Below are 12772 nucleotides of genomic sequence, written 5' to 3'. Positions count from 1 at the left end.
AACAGAGTGGTTCGGAGCAAGGAATCAGCCACCAGTATACATTAAATGTACAATACACACACACCAATATACACACTAAAAGCTTTGCACTAAATGGAAAAGCATAGAGGTAGTTTTTGTTGTTGTTGTTGTTGGTTTTTTTTTTGGTTTCTTTTAAATGCCGATGCAGAAAAAGGAAGAGTTTCAGTATTTTTTTGTTTTCTAAACGTAGCAGAAGTGTTGTGTATCAAAAGAAGCAGGGGATGTCTTCTCCAGACCTGTGGCAATCAAGAATGCAATTCATTTCTGTAGGCAACAAGCATTTTATAGTCACAGAATCATATAATCATAGAACAGCCCGGGTTGGAAGGGACCCACAAGGAGCATCGAGCCCAGCTCCAACAGCAAGCACAGACGCCTTGTGCACAAACCAGTTCAGGGGCCGTGTAGCATGTAGGTGTCTGTAATATTTGTAATATTTACTGGAATTCCAGAGAAGCTCCACAAGTCTGGAAAAATACTGCCATGGTATGGAAGGCAACTCTGTCCGTGCCCTCTGCAGGGCAGCCGTGTGAGCAGAAGCCCCTTCTCCACCCCATGCAGCCCAGAAGTGAGGCCTGGCCCCAGGCTGAGAGCTGGAAGCCCTCAGGCAGGGTCTGGAGGTTATGAACCTCTCCCAAAATGCTTTGAAGACAGAAATTAAGCTTCAGCTGTGGTTCAACTGTCGATTTAGGCTGATTTAAGCCAGCACCATGGAGCTAAGAGTGGGACGTTGTGAGCTTCAGGACAGGCAGCTTCTCCAACCAGCCTCCCAGGGCGGTGTTTTCCTCTGCTTGCCCCGTGCTCGGGGGCTGGCCTGTCTGGCCCACTGCCCTGAGGTGCCAAATGCCCCCATGCTGGTGCCTGACTGGGCATCCTGGAATCTAGTTTGAGAAGGCAAGTGCTTGAAATTAGGTTTTTGACTGAAAAACTTAGCATCAGTAATTAAGAACACTATAAGGAGATTGAAAATGGACCAAACACCAAAAGAAGTCACCTGAGAGCACCGGCACTGATGAGGGCATTGCCTGCAGGGACCACGGGTTCTTCATGTATTAGGAAACGTAAAGCCACACAAAGTGCTCGTTTTCAGATTTTTCAACCAAAGTCTACCACGCTGGTTGGAAGCTCAGGGAACACCCTACATGTATGGTGACACGGGGCGGCTGGGTGCTGTGCAGGACCCAGGGGAGACCAGCACCCAGGCGGCATGGTGGCCGGGAGCCAGACCTCCTCCCACCGCATGTGGAGCTTACGGCAGTGTAGCCACACATTCCAGTGATGTTTCCGACTCACATCTGATGGCAAGATGAGTCCTTTGAAAAACGTATGGATGAAGTGACACTTAGATGGCATGCCAAAGACAAGATAACAGACCTCATTTTTCTCTTGCACTGGCATGAATCAAGAACTTTGTTAAAGCTGATACTGTCAAGGTAGCTTTAAGAAAACTGGGACAAGTTATGTCTGACATAGCCCAGGAAAGCAAGGAATGTGAGGATTATATCCGTCAGAAATGATGAATCATTCTCAACAAGTACTCACAGGTATGGGAGCTGGGGTATTACAGCAGGTCAAATGATTGGCAGAGGCAGAGAGACTGAAGAGGAAAGAAATACTTGAACCTGAGGAAATTTATGTGTACAATATATTTTTACCATACTTTAAACCATAATTATGGTATTATGAATACCATTTTGCATATCTATCATGGACCTACTAACAGAGTATTTTTCCTTAGCTGTTAGCCAGCCTCTGACAAGGTTCGAATTCTTTGTGGCCACTGGGAGCAATGCTGGTACTTGACCAGTCCCACTGAGCCCCCTTTCAGCAGCACCCAAAGCTGGCACCTCACTGGGCACTTCAACAGTATCACAATAAAGCTGACACGTACGTGGGAAACATATACATCTACGTGGCCATTCAACAGACCTTTGCATCATCCAATGTATACCTTGTAAATAGGCACCAGCAATCTGGTGCAGTCTCATCCACAGAGGCGGACCCAAACCTGCCCCATAACGTGGGTGTGAAACGCCTGCTGCGGTGCAGCCAGCAAGCAGGATCCCCGCTTGGCCACGGTCCCACTTGTCGCAATGGCTGTGCCAGGTGGTGGGCCCTCCTGATGGCCGCTTGTGGGGAAAGAACTAGCCTGATCCCCTGCTCTGGCCTGGAAGGACAGCTACAGGGCTGGCACGAAGACAGGAAGAATTAGAAAGCTGAAGGGCAATCCCTTGTTTCACTATATGTCCCTTTTGCCATTGAGAGCTTCTGAAATGACCTGCAGGCAAATTAATGCAATGTAAGGATCTACTTGGGCACCCACAGGGATAAGGGAGATTTCCTTCCTGCTGTAGGCAAACAAGGAGACAGTGGCTTGGGAGGGGAAATCAGCAATTAGGCACCAGCTGCACTGCATTTCCCGGCACAGAAGGTGCATTCCCAGCACAGAGAAACCTCCCTCAGCTCTCCGGAGAGGGGAAGGGCTTGACTCTCTGCCTCTATAAATTCACACAAGAGGCAAAAGAGATGTCCCTTAGAGCACACACAATCCCATGAAACACATCAGTGTTTGAGGTTAAAAAAATAAAAAATTAGCAAGTCAGGTCTGTTCAGTGTGTCACAGAGTTTACTTGAAAGAAAATTAAACTAACTTGATCTAGACTCTGAAACATGAAAACAATTTTGGCTTAGACAGGAGCTTCTTAGATTTGAGATTCAAGTGCCTAAAAATAGCATTTCTTTTCCTTTTTATTTTAATTTTTTGAAGACCCTACAATGAGCTACAGTAATGCATATGGCAGGTACCATGTAACTAGTCCTAAAGGCTCTACCTACCTTAACCAGCAGGCTGGGTTGCTACAAGTGGACCTGCAAAGGCAAAAGGTCAGTGGTGAGGGTGCAGTGTCCACCCTGTACTCAGTTTAACGGGTTTTGTACTTTTCAGCCTGGATGCCCGTCAGGGTCACCCCTAGTCTGCGCCTTCCAGGTTCGCTTTTCCCTGGCAGGCCTCGGCTCTGGTGCTGCGAAAGCAGCCGCAGGAGCTGGGCGAGGTGCTGGGGGTGTGGGGGACTCACTGCAAAAGCCCCTGCCCAGCCTGCAGAGCTGGGGACACCTCTTCTGCCCCTGAAACCTCACGAAGAGGGGAATCCAGAGCCACATGCTGTATGCTGTGCCAGCAATCCCTAGGCACACACATTAGGCTTTTCTTCCCCATCTCAGGCTTAAGTAAATTCCTGTATCCAAATCCTCATCAGACCTAACCATGCTTAGCTCGTTAGCACTAAGAGGCTTGAGAGCCCTTAATTGGTGATCCCTTTAGTGGGACCAGCAGTGGCAAGTGCTTAGTGACTGTGTCAGGGAGAGGATGTTCCTTGTAGGAAAAGAGCTGGTGTCCTGTAGCCTTGTCCCTGCAGCCGTGACTGGTGTGATTGCTTGCAGCGTGGCCCTGAGGGAGCTGGCTCAGGGAAACATGGCCGTAGGAAGAGCTGAACGTGTGGCAGAGCTGTGGCCTTGGGGTAAGGGAGGCTGTGCCACTGAGGTGGGGTCTCCCCAGAGGGGACACCCCTGCTGCAGGAGCCCTGCTGGCTTTGGAAAGCAGCTCTGAGGGGAGGCTGAACCGCTTTGTGTTTTTTTGGGGGGGGGTCTTGCAGCTTCCTTGAGCCTCAGGAGCCCTGTTGTCTGTTAGCACTGCTTGGTTCAAGGGACAGACAGAAATCACTAGGGGCTGTTATCTCTTCATTTTTCAGTTTGCCTGGCAAAAGTCAGGCTAAACCCTGGTGACTGACCAAATGATGACACAACTGAGCTTTCTGAGGAGTGCACAACTCTGCTTCCCTTGCCACAGGTGTGTGAAGTTTCTGGCTGCAGGGACGAGGTCTGAACACCAAACCAACCAACCAAACCCCCTCTCCTCACCCCGATACTTTGAAATCTCTGGGGAAAGGTGTTGAGGAGCGACCCCAAACAAGCAAATGGTCCAGCACTCCTAGCAGACGTGCACCCAGAAGCTGGTGGTGCTCCCGACCCACCAGGCTCTTGCTGTGGGAAGCGCCTCCTCACCCAGCCCTGCCTGAGGCACCCTGCCCCCCGATCACACCCAGGGGCTGCTCTCAGGGGAAAAAAACAACACACCTTTACTGAAAGCGAGGAGTCGCCTGGAGAAATCATCGCCCACCTCGTCCAGGCTGGGCTCGGGCCCTGTCCCCCCGGCGGAGGCAGGGCTGTGGGATCCAGGGACGCGGGCACCGCTTCAGCGGCGCTGGGGGGCCCCCTGCCCGCAGAGCTCGCAGGAGCAGCTCCTCCTGCTCCTGCTGCTGCTGCTGCTGCTCCCGGAGCCCCGGCAGCCCCCCCGGGCTCTCCGGCAGCACAAGCCCCGCAATCACCGCCGAAGGGCACGGCGAGCACCCGCAGGGGCGGCGGTGGTCTCGCTGGGGCGGGGGCTGCGGCTCGGGGGTCTCCCGGCTGGGCTGTGTCCCCCCGCCCCGCCCTGCCTCCAGCCCGGTGCCTGCCCACCCCCGGGCGCTTCTGGCTCCGGACCAGGACCCGGACCCCCAGCGGTCCCCCCGGCCCCCAGCCGGCCCGGGGAGGCCTCATCGCTAGGTGGCAATGCCGGGCAGGGCCGGGGACGGCAGGCGGCCTCCCGGGGCCTCGGGCCCCTCACACGGTGCCCCCGGCCTGCAGGAGGGAGGGGGGGTGGCAGCTCGGCCTCAAGTTGCACCAGGGGAGGTTCAGGCTGGAAATGAGGAGACATTTCTTCTCAGAAAGAGCAGTCAGGCATTGGGACGGATTGCCCAGGGAGGTGGTGGAGTCACCGTCCCTGGGGGTGTTCAAGGAGAGGTTGGACGTGGTGCTTAGGGACATGGTTCGGTGGGTGACAGTGGTGGTAGGGCGATGGTTGGACCAGGTGAGCTTGGAGGGCTTTTCCAACCCTGACGATCCTATGATCACCGATTCACTGTCAAGGGATGTTGGTTAATGCAAAGCAAGGGTGAGATTATACATTGTCTCCATCATACAGACAAATGTGTTCATCGCAGCTAATGTTGTTACAGCGAGTACTAAAGGAATTAATGATTCACCACTTAATTTCCTCTTCTCCTACTCTTTTCAGCTTGCTTTTGCTTTAATAAACTGGTCTGGAGCCAACTGCAGCATCAGGTCGGTAATGACTTCAAGCACCATTTATGCTGCTATCGTGGCAATTTAAATTGTCACTTTCTATTAAAAGGTCTAATTCCAAATGGTTTTAGCTGAAAGCATCGGCACTGACAGTGCAATTAAATAAAGAAACTCTTTTCTTGGGATGTCAGTGCAAACACATTTTAAATAAGGGTTCAGAAACACCTTGCTAATTTTAACTACAGTATAGCTTTCTAGTGAAAAATAATACCTGATTCAGGGATCTTTTTTCCATGCCGTGTGACAGTTTTCATTGTCGTATTAAGAGACTTAAAGGAATGATCTGCCAGAGGAGTCCATCCATCTTTGAAAACCTCTTATCTCCACCATAAAAATGGGCAGTGTTGCATAAGCAGAAGCCATCGTTTCTCAGCATATACCCATGAAAAGACATTCATCCTGTTCCTGAAGGACTCTGATTTGCCCACCTCAAGACAGCTTGTAAGAACTGTCCACTTTATTGGGTGTTCATACAGATCTTTGTCTACAGCTATACAGGCTACCTTTCAGAAATGTGCTGTGTATGGTGCACTTCATGTGTCTCACATTCTGTTTATATACATATTTTAAATCCTTTATAAAGTATTTTGCAGGAGAAGAGACTCCATCCATGTTGCAGACCACACATGAAAATTACATCCAGTTCCTAAACTACTTAAAAACAACAGCAACAACAAAAACACTCCTTGTAAGCTCTGTGCAGCAGCTGTAGTTAGTGCCTGTACCAGGCTGGCCAGGCATCTTCTCCTTTCCCACCTGTCCAGTCTCAAAATCGTCTTCCTGTACCTCTGGTCCTTTCCTCCTGTGCTGGGCACAGGCTGGCACTCCTTCAGCAAACACCTCTTCCTGATCTTCAACTTCACCATGCACGTTATGCTTCTTATCTTTTGGAGTCGAATAAAATCCTTTGGCTTCAAGAGGAAAGAACTTACTTCTATTTCATGTTTAAAAAGGGCTTAACATCATAAATGAACTAACTAGTATGAATATTTTAAATCTCATCACAAAAATATGTTGCTCAACTTAGCTGATTTTTTCTTACTCCTATGTTAGGGGCAACCTGACAGCACGGCCTTTTTATTTTAAAACAATTACTAGACTTCAGACAGAGTAACACAACTGCAATCTTTGGTGTCTGTGTCTTAAATGAGAAGTTGAAGAATATTTGAACAGCTCTAATGGTTTGGGTTTTATTTTAAAGGTTTTAGAGCTTCTCCAATACATCGGAGTGTACCTTATGTTATGACCACTGTGGTTTCTCTGAAGTGTGTTAGACGTGCTAGAAATAACTGACTCATAACATTTAAGCCATCTCTGTCCCATTCTCAGTTGCTACAGCTGTTGCTCCGAAGGACACAGAGACACATCTTGAGATAAGCACCTGATGATGGTTGTGGATATGATTTTCAGGTCTACACAATTACTTTTCTAACTACAAAGCACTCCACATCCTACCACTTTGCTGCAAAGAAAAAGTGCAGCACTAGAGATTGATTTATGGCTGACCCTTACAAAAATGATATGCAAGGGAATAGGATCAAAAGTAATATTCTTTACAGAGCTGTGAATATTATTTTGCTTCATTTCTTTTTTAAGAAAGGGAGAACAAGTAGACAAATATACTGGTATTCTGAGGACAAATGAAATAAAGGTACAGCATAGTTATAGAACAAGGGAATCCAGGGCACACGTGGTTAGGACATTTTACTTAACAATTTTGTCATCACAAAAGCTGCACATTTGTTAAAATGAAAACTTCTCATGGGAACAAGCCAGTTTTTCAGCTTCAGTGTAGCTTTTGCTTTGTGCAAAGCCTGCATGCAGCCTCTCCCTACTTGTCTTCTACCTAATTTTTCTGTCCTCAGCTTTGCTTTCAAAGACATTCATTTTCTAAAGCTTGAAAAAAAACAACTTTTTTTTTTTTTTAATAACAAAACGTTTTTATGAGACAGAGAGAAACATTTACTGTCCAGGTTTAATTTTGGATTAGAGAAGAAAGAGATCTTGGAAATGTGATTAGACAGAAGTACTCTTCAAGGACATACAGTATATGCAGTACGGGCATGGGTGTATGAAATGCCAACATGCTTAACTAGGGGAAGGAAAATGAGAGAAATGTGAAAAAAAAAAAAAAAAAAGCTACTCTTGTCATTCTGTAAATGTGCACATAGGACTGAAACCAGGAGGCAAAGAGTGATAACAGTGTATGGCAATGCAGAGCACTGCCTTTGGCAACACCTACATAGCGTGAGGCATTTCCCCTTTGCTGGTGAACATGGCTTCATCGAGGCCCTGTGCGGGCTGAAGGGTACTCCTGTTGTTAGCAAGAACCGGGCCTGGGTTTCCCAGGGAGATCTTCAGTGTGGCACTAACTTGCTAGTGACAACTCTTCTGTGCCTGTTTCTTGGGCTTCACTGTGGTTAGGTGGAGCGAGAGCCTCCCCTCTCTGTGTTCTCAGAAGAGCCCCAGGGCCTCTCCATCAGCAAGAAGTAGGAGAGGGCCCTGGTGCTGGGCCCTCGGAGCTGGGTGCCTTGTGTGTGTGTGTGCGCGTGAGCAAGCCGGGGATGGCGGGGTGCCGAATTCCCTGTCTCCATCCGTCCCCACCCCATGCCCGCTGTGGTCATGGACAATGAGCACCATCCACCACGATGATGATGATGGATCACCGTGACAAGCCGTAATCACCGTGACGAGGGTGATGGCCACCCCTTGTGGGAGGCAGCCTGGCTCTGCCTGCATGCATTCAGTGGCTGCCATGTCGTAGGGCCTGGGCGCGGCGGGGCCTTTGTGCAGCCTCAGGGCCAGCGGCCCACCTCTGGGAGAGAAATGTCCCCTTTGTTCTGCCTTGTCCTCGTGGCACAGTATTTCCTTCAGCTGAGGGGGCGTGGTTGGCCCACTTCACACTGCCCATGTCATCCTCAAAGCCCAACAGCCCAGGCATGTGCACGAGTTACTCCATCCCTGATCTACCCGGTGCATCAGGACACATTTCTCCTCAGCCAAGGTTTAATTCCCACTGGGGCAGGCACAGCCCCATGCGGAACTGGCACGGCGCTAGCCCCGGTTTTGAGCCTCGCCGCTCCTTACAGGATGTCTTTCGTTTTGAGACTTTACCCAGGTTGTGCAACCTATAGGCAATATTTGTTCACGCGTCCTTAACGCAGGGAAACAATGCTCCCAAAGAAGTAGATAGGCTCGATTGTACAATTAATGGCTTTATGATGATTTTGTCAGAGCAGCCCTGATTGCAGGGAGTGGTTCCATCCTGTAATACCCAAGGGACCTGCCAAAGTAAAACGGAGCTAATAGCCGAGGATATGCAAGCTAAAGGTGCCTCCTTTTCCCTCCCAGCCCTCCACCAGGACCTGGCTGCGAGGAAGAAGGGCCACATTAAAACGGTGTCATTCAGCTCCCTTCCTCCTCTTCTCACCCTCCATGAGGAAACGTCCTACAGCTCAGCGAATTCATTTTCCCAACTCATTCTCAAACATAAATCAGTTGCCTTAACAACATTATTTCAGCTGACGACCAAAAAGAAGACATTTGCAAGGTAGATGGAAAGGATAGCATTCAGTTCCTTATTCCTAAGCATATCTATAGCTATTTTACACTTTTTTTTTTGCCCCTCTGGCGGGGCAGCTGTCCCTGTGCCCTCCGGAGCAACGCTAGCCTGGGTGTTTGGGACTGCTGGCTCTCACTGTGCTGGCCCCAGCCGTGCAAAGGGCCCTTCCCTCAGCTCCTCTCTCATCTTTCAGATCACATAAGCAGCTTAACCACCCATTTCCTCACAGCTGGCAGGGGCACCCCCAGCCTTCCTCAGCCCTTCCTTCCTTCCTTCCTTCCTTGGTTGTGGCTGCCATGCCCTAGTGCTGGGGCTCTCCCCTCCCTGCCAGGTGTGCAGGCTGCCAGCTGGCCTGGCTCCTGGCCCTGTCACCCTTAAAAGCTTTGCTTCACCCTAAGGAACAACTCCTAACAGAAACCTCTCTCAGGCCTCATGAAGCAGCATCAGCACTGCTCACACATTTTAGGCCTGCCTCGTCTTTCCCTTCTGTCTCCTCTCTTCTCCACGGCACATCAGTTGGGTCTCCCTCTTTTTTAGGTTTCCCTTCCCCTCTGAAAGCCTTTCGGGGAACTGAGTGGAGTAAGGAAGGGTTCACTCTTGCTTTAGACCTCTGCCACCGATGTTGTATCAAATGCACAAAATACAACATGAGCCCTTTTTCTTTCCTTTCTCAGGCACACAGGAAGACTCCGCTGCTGTAGCCTACTTCTTGTTGACCAGTATGTGTCTGATGTAGATGTAAAGCTAAGACCACAGTGGCATTTTAAAATTATTTGAGCATAAAAAACATACAGAGATACACTCATGAATCAGAGAAGTACCCATGTTCTATAAAAAGGGAACTAGAAACCAGAATATTCCAGGGATGATCTGAGCATGTAAAACGGTTGGCGGGTATGCATTGCAGCACGTGTACAAGGAGAGGCTGAGAGGGGGGGCTGTTCAGCCTGGGGAAGGGAAGGCTGGGGGGGAATCTCCTCCATGTATATAAATACCTGATGGCTAAAGAGGAGTAAAGAGGATGGAGCCAGCCCCTTCCCAGTGGTGCCCTGTGACAGGATGAGAGGCAATGGGCACAAAATTAAACACAGGAAATTTCATTTAAGCATAGGGAGATTTTTTTATTTTTTATTTATTTTTTCGCTGCGAGGGTGGTCAGACACTGGGGCAGGTTGCCCAGCAAGGCTGTGGAGTGTCCATCTGTGGAGATCTTCAAAACCCATCTGGACACAGCCCTGAGCAACCTGCTCTTGCTGACCTTGCTCTGAGCAGGGGTTGGACTGGGCCATCACCAGAGGAGCCCTCCCACCTCTGCCATCCTGCAGCTCTGTCTGACCCACGCTGACAGCTTGGTGTTTCCCTAAAACGTCTCTTGCTGGTTTCTGGGTGTCCTACACGTGGGTGAAAGGAGAGGATGGAGAACAGGCACTGGAACACAGCTGAGATATAGATGTCCTCCATGGGCAAGCAAAGGCAGTGAGTTGCCCATGCACAGGCACACCTTTAAGCTCCCGAAATGGGTATTGCCTTTGCTGTGTCATGGCTTACCAGAGACGGCCTTCAGCTGGCTCCACACTGTTGCATATTGGTCAGTAACTTTCCAGTGGGATAGAAACAGCTTCCACAAAGGCTGCTGCAGGCAGCAGGAACTGCAGGCAGCAAGCAAATAACAGTGAGGAGACACCCCTTCTTCCAGCGCTGCAGGAACCAGAAGCACATTAATGCGTTTGGGAACTGTACTGAGTATGTAACAACGCCGTGCTTTATGTCTATTTTTAAGCACCAGAGGCATTATACCTGACTTTTAAAAAGGGAACAGGTTTGTCAAATGTTGGAAAAATTTTCCCAAGAATCATTAAAAGCATAGTTTTGATTTGAATATATTTTCTTCAGTATTCAATGTTAAGCTGTTACAAGACTGGTTCACAGAATTATGAGTTTAAAAGACATATATGTGTTTTATTTTATTCTTTTTTTTTTTTTTGGTCTTTAGTGTATAGATCACATTTGCAATATTTTTAACTCATAAAAATGTTTTTAAAGTGGAAATTTATTTTGAGGAAAATCTGAGATTCTTGCAGAAAATTAGACAAAAAAAAATCAAAGCCAAGTGTTATGAAGTTTCCATACTTTCCTGAGAAAGAGAACAATGTCACTGAATTAGTTTTATTGACACTAATGTTCTCAGCCATAGTAAATACCATGCAAATGTTGTCAAATGTTTATATAAATTATTTTCAGACCATGCAATTATGTCTGCCCTGCAGAAATCCGACCCTAAGTATTACCTGTCAGTCAGACAAGATAACCATTTTCTGTTGGGGGACTTGAACATCTCCCCCCTCCAAAATACACAGCTCAGCATTCGGGTGGAACTCATTCAGCTTCTGCTTACAAAGTCAGAATGAACTGCTGGGGAGTAAAGACTGGAGGATCTGGAAGCTGACGGTGTAGAATGGGGGGACAGAGGAAAGAAACAAAGGGCATGAGATAAATTATTCTCTGAAAATTATTATGTGGGAATGATGTTTCTGAAACAGGACAGATACCACATTATTCGGCTGTCAGCAAGGTTGACAGAGATGCTGGGGGAGCTGCGATAGTTGCTCTATGAAGGTGCTAGTCAGCTAGTCAAATGCTAGGAAAGAGGAAATTGGTGGCAGGAGGAGATAATACAAGAGGCAAGTGGAGGTATGACAGAAGGAGGCCACTGGGAATGTAAGCAGTGTCTGAAAATATTTAGAATTCATCAAACTCAAGAGAAAGACGTAAGAAAAGGTTTCTCTAGTGGCCAGCTCGTAGAGTGTTATAAATACTTCTGCCTTTTAAGCCTACCTGCAGTTAAACAGCTGCCTAAGGTTGCTGTGTTTGAGCCATAAATTTTCCTGTGGAAGCAAATATATTTATTAAAATGTCACCAGCACACTGCTGTCGCAGATCTGAAGGTTTCTCACATTTGAAAGCTTTCCTGTATTTTTTCCTAGCTTCCTCAGTTGGGCGAATAACATCCATTATCTTTCCCTACAAACCTTGCCTCACTAGCATGCAAAACATCTGGTTTTCTTCCTCTTTCCTTTGTATCATTTTTTTTAGTGATCTTTTCATAATGATTTTTCCCCCTCAGGAATTCTGGTAGCAACGTTGGAATATATTTATTGCATGTCCTGAAGTGAGATGATGAAAGGCAAGAGGGACATGTAACAGCTGTCTTGAAAATTGTTCAAGAAACAAAATCGAAGCTTTAAGCAGTGCTATTTCTAGATGCTCTAGAGCATCGCCCTCCTTCCTGAAACAGATGTTGATGAAATTCACCTTGCTAGGGTGTGTGCATTTACATCGACAGGTTTGTCTGGGAGAATCAGAGAATAACGCCTTGGGACAGGCATTAAAAATGGCTTTGCCGATATGAAAACAAGCTGGGCATCTGGGATCTGCTGCAGCAGCTATCCTCAGTCAAGCAGAATGCCACGGAAATCAGCTTGCTAACTGCAGAGTAGCCTGAAAGCAGGGAGACTTTGGAGGGATGTGACCAGTCTTCCACCGCCCCTCAGCTGCTGGCTGCTGGCCCCAAGCCCCATGCAAGTCCTGCAGCCCCGAGGTCCCAGCCCTTGCTGGGAGCACGGCAGGCATCTCTCCTCCTGCTCCTTGTCTTCAGCCTTCCTGTCCCACCCGTACCGAGGTGAGTAACCATGTTCATATCATCTCGGGGGGTGCTGTGCCATGTGGGGGTGATGTCCTCCTCGTAGGTTAGGAGCTTGCCCTCGGCCAGCTGATGCCACTTCAATGAGACATCTGCCATTTATGGTTATTTTTTTTCCCCACCAGGTCAGATGCGGAACTTCTGGAAACGCAGGAGTACCAAAACTCTGACATTTAGAGTGTGAATTTCTGTCATAACTGGAAAGATTTAACCATGAACTCCCAAGCTGCCTACTGGCAGATTCTGCTTCTCCTTCCTTATGGAAAGACTCCCCAAGTTTCACGTAGCTGGACAGGTGTTGGAAGCCCTTC

At 48.3% G+C, this 12772-nt stretch overlaps 2 long non-coding RNA genes across 2 annotated transcripts; one reads left to right on the top strand and one right to left on the bottom strand.

Annotated features, from left to right (window-relative positions):
- Positions 1–293: 293 nt before the first annotated feature.
- LOC308193233 lies at positions 294–6545 on the bottom strand. The gene is made up of 3 exons (XR_013949477.1): positions 4153–6545; positions 2857–2889; positions 294–1618 (listed from the first exon to the last, which is right to left on the bottom strand). It is a non-coding gene; the product is annotated as an uncharacterized lncRNA (long non-coding RNA).
- LOC308193220 lies at positions 2923–4061 on the top strand. The gene is made up of 2 exons (XR_013949470.1): positions 2923–3536; positions 3768–4061. It is a non-coding gene; the product is annotated as an uncharacterized lncRNA (long non-coding RNA).
- Positions 6546–12772: the final 6227 nt, after the last annotated feature.

This window comes from Anser brachyrhynchus (genome assembly GCF_964034855.1).
Source record: "Anser brachyrhynchus genome assembly, chromosome: 1".
Lineage (NCBI taxonomy): Eukaryota > Metazoa > Chordata > Aves > Anseriformes > Anatidae > Anser > Anser brachyrhynchus.
The sequence above is the reverse complement of the archived record's forward strand: the minus strand, read 5'-3'. Positions and strand labels throughout refer to the sequence as shown.